The sequence below is a fragment of the Gracilinanus agilis genome, chromosome 3, assembly GCF_016433145.1.
Source record: "Gracilinanus agilis isolate LMUSP501 chromosome 3, AgileGrace, whole genome shotgun sequence".
In the NCBI taxonomy this organism is placed as follows: Eukaryota; Metazoa; Chordata; class Mammalia; order Didelphimorphia; family Didelphidae; genus Gracilinanus; species Gracilinanus agilis.
The window spans coordinates 139,166,062-139,175,533 of NC_058132.1; positions in this window are offsets into that span (position 1 = coordinate 139,166,062).

Genomic DNA, 9,472 nt, shown 5'->3' on the forward strand with positions numbered 1-9,472 from the left:
TTACAGCTGAAAAGTCTGAGGCTGAAAGAAGATAAGTGATTTTCTTAGGATTATAAAGTGCCTACAGCTACATTTGGACTTCACATTTGATTACAAGTATGGCATTCTACCTACTGTGTCTCAGAGCTGGCTCAGACTTTTCATTGATATCAATGACTGCCATGCCTTCCTCTCCTTGATCTCTTGGAAACTCTTCTTCCATTCAGTGTTCAACACAAGTGCCACCTCTTTCAAAAGGCCTTTCCTGATTCTCTTCAGTTGTTGCTGTTCCCCATTACTGTGTATTTTTGTATATATCCTGTATTTACCAGTCTGTGAACATTTACTTCCCTCCCTTAGTTGAGCATAAGATCCTTGAGAGGAAGGATTATTTTACCTTTATATTTGTATTTATTTGTATCCTCAGTCACTAACTCTGTGCCTGGCATATAGTAGGTGCTTAATAAATGCTTGTTGATCAATTAATCCACCTTATTTGGCTAATGTGCTACATGAGAAAATAGAAAGGGCACCTGAAAGATGAAATTAGGAAGAATAATTAGGCTAGACCAAGATGGAATAAAAGTTATACTGAAGATAACATGATTTTTAAATTGCTGAGGCAAAGAATTGGAAAGATCATAGATGATATTATTACCTAATAAGAGCTACTAAGAAAATAATGGCAGCTGATGATTCAGATGCCTACTTTTATCTATATTATCTTGGTCAGAATTTTCTTTTCACATAAAAATATAAGAGGGGAAGAAGGCTTTTACTGGCATTTTTCTAGATGCTGGTTTCCTCAACTTATATTAAGGTCACAGAATTACTTAAAAGATGTAACATGAAGATGTAACCATTCAACAACCCTATGATTATCAGTATCAAGTTACAAAACACCATGCTTGCTAAATATTTACCATTGTAATGTAGAATGTCCTACACACTGTACAATAATTCCCTATAGAAGGCAACATATTCTGTATGTTCTTATTTGATTATACTGAAATAGTTGCTTCAAATTCCAGAATATAGCAGACTCCTCAGTGGGAGCAAGAGCCACTCAAAAGCAATTGGCGTAACAATATGAACAGAAGAAAAATCTTTGAAGAATTTTCATGATTCCATGGATATCCTTGGAATTTTCTTGGCCAAGATACTGGAATAGTTTGCCATCCTCCATTGTGTCTCAATTTTACAGATGGAAACTAAGGAAATTAGAGGTTAAGGGACTTGCTCAGGAATCACACAGCTGGTAAGTAACTGTGGCTAGATTTGAACTCAGATCTTTTTGATTCTTGGGCTTTATCCACTGCACCACCTAGCTGTCCCTATCTATTACTGATATTACAAAATAAAGTTCAATAACTGAGTTAGATTATCAGTACATATATATTGAATAGGCCCTGCAAATGGGCAATGAGGAATGGTTTGGATTGCCCAAAGTGAGTAAGAGGAGTAGATTAGTGTGAATTGCTTTTGGGAGATTGTGTAATAATTTTAGCAACCCCATTATATATTCCTTTCCCCACATTTTTAATAATAATTTTTCCCCGGCTATGCTATATAACTAGCATGGATAATGCAAATAGAAGTAAGCTAAAGTATAATTATAAATAAAACAAGTAAACTAAAAATACCATAAAAATGTGTGATTGAAAAGGTCATATTGAGTAAGGGATAACAAATGGGCAGCCTAATGCTACACTGGTACCCACAAAATATTAAAAGATGTCATGGCAAGGTCCTCCAGAGAGTTTATAAGATGTTATTGACAAGAGTCATGAAATGAGAAGGTATGGATGAGTTATGATTCTCTAATAGAAGAAGAGATTCTCACATCAAATATGATCATAGATTCACTGAAATGTCAAAGTGAAAATTAAGGCAAAATTAGTAATGTGACTAAAACAATTGGAAAATATAAATCTAAAAATCTAAGATTCAACAAAATACTCATTTTCTTTAAAAATGAGAAGTCCCAATAACAATAAACAAGGGGTAGTATTTCAAAGGTAGGAATGATGGGATAGCATTCTGTGTAGAGGGACCAGAATGAACAAGGACACATATAAGGAACAGCAAAAAACAATTTGACTAAAGAGTTGAGTTTATATATAGGATTAATAGAAGACAAATCTTGAAAGGTAAATTTGAGTAAGATTCTGATGGTTCTTGGATAGCAAGCAAGAGAACTTGGATTTTATTTAATAGGGAGCCACTGAAGCTTTTAAAACATTGTCCCAAAACCATCAAGGTGCTATAGAAATTTAAATGTAGTAGTTGCAAGATGTATTGGCAGTTAAGAAATGGATACTTTGAGATGATTTTACGAAGCTATAACAGTAGTTCAGGTGTGAGATTATTAGGCCTTGAAATTAACAGGATTGGAGTAAGTGTTAGATATAGATGCAAGAAAGGAAGGAGTCAAGGAGGAATCATAATTTAAGTAACAAAAACAGACAAGATAAAGCCATGATGGTTAGTTGCATTATCTGTATGAAAATCAAATCATTCCAATCATTATTATAATTAGATATAACTACCTCTCCATCAGTTTCTGCTAATGACCAGAATAAATCTTTGATATAAATGCTATCTTGGAAATAGTACCATTAATAGTATTGGAGAGACCAGAGGGAGTAGAGTAGGAAGGATGTGTTATTTAGACATGCTGAGTATGAAGTGCCAATGCAACATCCAGGAAGAAATGTCTAATGAGCAATTGAATATTCAGAACCAGCTTGTAAGAGATAAGTTAGGATTGAGGATATTTGAAAGTCATCCACCATGACATGATAACTGAGCCCTTGGTATAGATGAGATCATTGAAAGGACAATATAGAAAATAGGGCCAAGAAGAGAACCTTTAGAAATTCCCAAATTTAGGAAGTAGAAGTAGTTATCAGAGCCACTGAGGGAGGTAAAAGGAGTTGTCAGTTGTAGGAAGATGAGCAATATCACCTAATCCAGGATAGGATAAAGGATGGTCAATGTTAGTACTTTTAAGTACTACAAGGAGGTCAAGAAAAAGAATGAAAAAAGAATATTGAGCTTGGTAATTAGGATGACACTGGTAAACTTTGAAAGGATATATCTCCCCCCATCATGATGGGTGGAAAGCCAGATTCTAAAGTTGTAAATGATTTGTGAGGAAATGGAGTCAGTGTAGACTCCTCAGAAGGAGAGCTTGTAGACAAAAGAAGAAGAAGTTAGCCTGAGGAGATAAACACTGAGAAAGAGGATTTTTTAGAGTAATGGCTATCTGAATAAGAAAAATTGAGACCCATTCATGCCAGTACACCCTTTTGGAGATGCTTGAGCTGAGGCTAAATGACCACTTGCCAGGTATGCCCATTGAATAGGAAGTTGGGTTAAATGACCTCAAAGGTCCTTTCCAATTCTGAGATTCCACAAAATTTCAGTCTATTTGTAGGTAAAATTGAAAGAAGCCAATAGAGAAGAAAGACTGAAAATCTAAATGAGAATAATCTAGGAAGAAGTGAGAGAATAATATTCACAGTTCTAATAAAAAAACTATTGATAGAAACAATCCTCTTTTTTTCTTCTTTCAGCTCTTTGGGAAAGAGAGGATGGGTGAACACAAAGACATTTTGAAGTGGAAAAGAGAGAAATTGGACGGAATGGAATTAATTTTGGTTAAAATAAGGTCAAGAATGAATGCCAAAGGGGTGAGATTATGGTCCTGAGGAGAATGGGAAAAGTTTGGAAAAGTCACTCTAAAGAAGTTGGCAGAAAGTCTCCAAGAGTTGAATAAAAGAATTGTCTAGCTGTAGTGAGGACTCAATTTATGGTTAGAGAAGATAAATTTTGGGAGTCCTAGTTATCATTTCTTCATTTTTTTTCTCCAAAAATGCTTTGCAGCTTGAAAATTCAATTTCAACATCCATTTATTGAGAAAACATATATAATGGTGCAATCTAAGTGGGCTATATTAGAATTTTTTATCAGAGATTTTTAAGGATAGGAGATAATTCCCACTTTGAATGATTTGTTATACTTAAAATAGAGGTCCTTAACCTGGGGTTCGTGGATAAACTGAAGGAAGTCTGTGAACTTGAATGGAGGGGGGAAAAGATATATATATTTCAGTATAATTGGTTTCCTTTACAATCTCATGTAATTTATTTTATGCTTTTAAAAACATTATTCTGAGAATAGGGTCTATAGGTTTCCCCCAAGACTTCTAAAGAGGTCCATGATGTAAAAAAAAAAAAAAAATGTTAAGAATTTTTATCTTGATAACCTTCTAGTTTAATAGTACTATATGGCTACTAGAGTGAAAAGCATTATTCAGTTCCCCCATTTAACTCAACAAACATTAAGTACTTGTAATAGAGCAAAGCACCATGCTAAGTAATTTATAAAGTTAAATAAGACACTACCCTGAAAAGCTAGTGTGGAGGTAAGACAGTTACAAAAATAACTACACACAATAAACGTAGTAAGTGCGTGGGAGGTACCAAAATAAGTTTAATAGAGTTACAAGGAAGGAAAGACAACTTCTGACTTTTAGAAACAGGAAAAGTCCATAGAGGAGATGTCATTGAGCTTAGTCTTAAAGGATGGGTGGGATTTCAACAAGCATAAATAATAACTCATTCATAGGGTGCTTTATGGTTTTAAGTGGGTTTTTGTTGTTGTTTTTTTAGAATCCTATATAGGTTTCATTTTCCTTATTTTTCTAACTTGATGCTCTGAGAAGTTAAATGATTTCCCCAAGGTCACACAGGTGTGGTAGATCCAGATCTTAGGTTTCCAAGTCCTGAGTTTCTTCTACTCTGCCATAGCTATATTTATGGTGATGTGGAGGTTCCATTCCTAAAAACTGTGAGGCTAAGGTATAGACAATAAAAAGCACACACTGTGTTCATGGAACAATCCAATTTGACTGGAGCATAGAATTTAAGGGAGAGGAATAGTGCAAGATACGGAAGCAAAGCTAATTTGACTTTATTCTGTAGAGGGCTTTGAAGATCAAGCTAAAGAGTTTGGATTTTGTTCCTATAAAAGGGTTTTAAGCAATGGAATAATTTGATCTGTTAAGAAGGAGAATTTATCTGCAAAAACCTATGGAACCAAAGAATATTTTTTAAATGATAGTAAATTTGCAGCTATTAATTTCAGAGGGCCCAAAAGTCCAGTCTATAGATGATGCACCAGGATTTTAACTATTAAACCAATCTGCATTTCTATGGCTTTAGGGAAGTTCCAAGGCTTTTAGCTCAAGATAAAGCATAATTGACCTCTTTCATTCTAAATCCCCTCATAAGTGTTAAAGGATGGAGAAATCCTATTATGTCAGATTTCTTTGGCACACCCTTTCTCTGGACTCTAGGGGACAAGTCTTACATGCTTCCTCTGAAACATTTTCCAGAGCTTGATTTTAAATGGAACTGCTTTTTAAAAGTGTCTTCTTGATAAGTCAGTTTTCTTTGAACTTGATACTGTAAGGGAGCCAGCTTGATTTATTTCTTTTATCCCAGTGATGAAAAGCTAAGCTGGGACTAGTGTATAGGAGGCTAGTTATTGTGAATCCAAAAGTCATAGAATCATAGGATCATAGGATTTAGAGCAGGAAGTGATTTGTTTTACTTTTTTTTATTATTGCATTAGGCACAGCCAAAGTAACATTCTGTATTCCACACTACAGAGACCTTGTTCATGAGTTTGTCTGGACTTTAATGACAGCTTACATTTTCTCAAGCTCTCAACTTATCTACATGTGGATTATCTACTTTTTAGAAAATATTTCGTGAACTTTTAAGACAAGACTAGCCTCTCTTATCTTAGTACACTCCCAAACCATCTTTCTTCATCTCCTAGACCTTACATGGGAACATGAACTATAGACTTAACATCAGTCCAGGGAAATGTCAATGTAAGGGGTAAAGTCCAATACAAATTATGTTTGTATTACCCACTGTTTTAGACCATCAGTGTCGCTGTTGCTATCCATTAGCATGAAAAACTAAGAGTTTAATTTCCTGTGTTTTTCAAATGTTTGTTGTGCCCTAAAGAAATTTAATAGCTGGAGAGGAAAAATTTTGGAAATGCTCACTGAAGGAGAAAATAGTTATGATTTAAGATTTTTAATGTTTTATTGATGCTTTTTATTTTTATATCATAGTCATTTCTGGATACTTTCTACCCTAACTATACTTCCCAACTGGATACTTCCCAACATTATCTCTTGTAACAAAGAAAAACAGGCAAACCAAAGACAACAGATATGGTGACCCAGTCTGACAGTATTCAACTTCTTTGTCCTTGTAGTCCTATCTGCTAGGAGGAAGGAGATATGTTCTCTGGAGCCATTACTAGTTTGCAATCACTCAGAGTTCAACTTTCTATTACTGAATGATGGCAAATGCCAATTATGTCTAAGATGTATCCTGATCAGAAGCAAAAAGCTGATGGAAATAGACCCAAACTATCTAATTCTGGTATTGGTCTGCCTTGTTTCCATACAAACAGTACAGTTTACTCTTTTGGCTTTATCTGTCTGTTGTCAACATAACATTGGAGCCTTAAAGTACATCCTTCCTTGACTTCTCCAGAAATGCCACGATACACATAGGCGGCTTTTAATATTTTTCATTGTCAGCATAGTTACATGCCAAACAAGCTCTCAAATATGTCCTGAAAATATAGATTCTGTTTCTTTGACAAGGAAAATCCTACCTCTTACAATGTCACATGGACTCAGCCATACAGTTGGATTTGTGGATGTTCCAAGTTTTGTTAATGTTTTTTCACTGCTTCAGGATCAGGGACTGATGCCAGAAGCTATTCTTCTTCACTCCATTAATTAGGTTACAGGGTGGAACTAATTGTGCACAATGGGCTTTAGAAAAAAAAAAAAAAAGACACCACCCTCGGGGCCTCCCGCACCCCCCACCCCCCACCCGTTCATGGCCAAATGAATATGCTGTTTTGGCATCAGGCTGAATGATTAATGAAATTTTAGGAATACCACAGTAAGTTGGCATCATTGGGTAATGGGGTACCCGGATTAGTTGAATAAACATGGTAGAATACCAATGCCATAACACTGTTGGGGGCAAGGAATTAGTCTCTTCATAGGGTATAAGAACCAATCATAGATTCATGGAATCATTGCATACTGGAGCTCAAAACAAAACAAAACAATAAAAATGCTAGAGATCCTTTAATCCCATACCTTTTTGTTAATATTTTAAAAGTTTTATTGAAGTTTTCTAAAACAGGCATATCCAAATATTTTCACTACCACTATTCCCACCTTGACTAAATTCTCCCATGTTATAAAGAAAAACAACTTGAACTAAATTAACATATAGTGCCTGTGATTGAACATATGTTCAACATTACCCTGCCATAGTGCCCTACTTCTCTACCAAGTAGAGGAAAATAATTCATTATCTATTTTCTGAGACATCATCATTGTAATTAATTTGAATTTGGTTGACTTTTAGTTTTGTTTTTATGTTGTTCCAGTCATTGAGCATATTGCTCTGTTTCTGTTTACTTCATTGGCTTATACAAGTTTTCTCACATTTCTATGAATTCTTATGCATTACAAGTTTTCTTTGTAACAAGAGAGAATTCAATGGGGATAAGCTGGGGGTGGTGGAATTATTAGGAAATAATATTTTTAGATATCATTAAAATTTTTTAAATCTAAATAAAATGAAAAGTTTAGATCAGAAGTTCTCTAGTATTTTTTGCTGTTTGTTTTGTTTTGAACTTTAATGCTCAATGATTCTGTAATGTTGTGAGGATTATTTAGGTTTTAGTTTATATACAGTTAATGTGGACCTAGCAGGAAGGGCTGGAGAATTCCACATGGAATGGGGAAGCAGGAAGTGGCTTGTGCCTGAGAAGGACTCCATGGTGGTTGGCACAAACTGTTGCTGACCCTGGGAGATCTCAGAGCTAGGGGAGTTGTATCCAGATTCCCTGGGATCCTGAGAGTGGTGAAGGCTTACAGCAGAGGACATGAGACCCACAGAGTAGCACCTAGTAGGGAAGTGGTTTGTGATCTACTGGACAGCATTGCAAACTTTCTCTCCCTACCTGGATACCTTGGATCACCTGTTCTGGTGGAATTGACTCCTGGAATCCTGAAACTGTCCCTGGATTAGCAGTGAGATCCCAAGTAAAGCCACCCTCAGGTCCTCAGCTAAGCTAATCAAACCTGGCTGGAACCAGGTTGGGAGGAACTTTTCCCTTGTGACTCCAGTACAGCTTTCTTTGGGCCCTGTCTTGCTTAGATCATAGGAGAGTGTAGTCAAGTCCTTCTCCTGCCTCTGTGGTTTGCCCTTAGCTTTTAAGTGTAGTAAACCCTATTCCCATCCTTAATCTTAGTTTGTCCTTGATTAAATGTGTTGCCTTAACTTATAAACTCCTGCCTTTACTTTGCTGATTACCATAGGCCTAGTCTTGGTGCTTCAGAGTGGCAGTTGGACCTAACAGCCAATTCAGTAACAGACACCCCTTTGCTGTTAAACTTTAGTCTCCCTACTTGTGGGCCCCTTCCTGTCATTCCTGTCTCTCACACCCACCTGGACCCATATTTACTGTTTAAGGCACCTTTCTCTGGTTTCTCCCTTAACAGTAACATAATTGTATTCTATTACGTCCATATACCCCAAAAAACTTTATTCCCCAAATGATGCCAATCTTAAAACATTTTACCCCAGCTCATGATCCAAGCTTTCTTTCAGATGTATATGAATGTAGTATTTGATCTTTCGATTATACATTTTAAGAAAACAAAACATTTTATCAAACAGTGATCTTCAATCATATCAACCACATTGGCAAAAAATTCACAAAAAATGCAAAGTTATTTGTACCCCAAAGAGATAATAAGGAAAAAGACTTGTACAAAAATATTTATCTTCACTCTACGTGGTGACAAAAAATTGGAAAATGGGATGGGGGGGGTCCGTCAATTGGGGAATGGCTGAACAAATTGTGGTATCTGATGGTGATGGAATACTATTCTGCTGAAAGGAATCATGAACTGGAGGAATTCCATGTGAACTGGAAAGACCTCCAGAAACTGATGCAGAGTGAAAGGAGCAGAATCAGGAGAACATTGTACACAGACCAATACATTGTGGCACAATCAAATGTAACAGACTTCTCTACTAGCAGCAATTCAATGACCCAAGACAATAAAGAGTAACTTATGAGAAAGAACTGTGGGAGCAGAAACACAGAAGAAAAGCATATGATCAGTCACATAATTAGATGGGGATATGATTAGGGTTTTGATAAGATCACTCTACTGCAAATATGAACAACATGGAAATAGGTTTTGAACAAGGAGAATGTATAACCCAGTGAAATTGCTTGTCAGCTCTGGGAGCGGGGAGGAAAGAGCAGGGATGGGGAGGAGGAGGTGGGAATCATGAATCATGTAACCATGGAAAAATATTCTAAATAAAAAAGGGAAAAAAGAAAATTTCTGACATAAAAA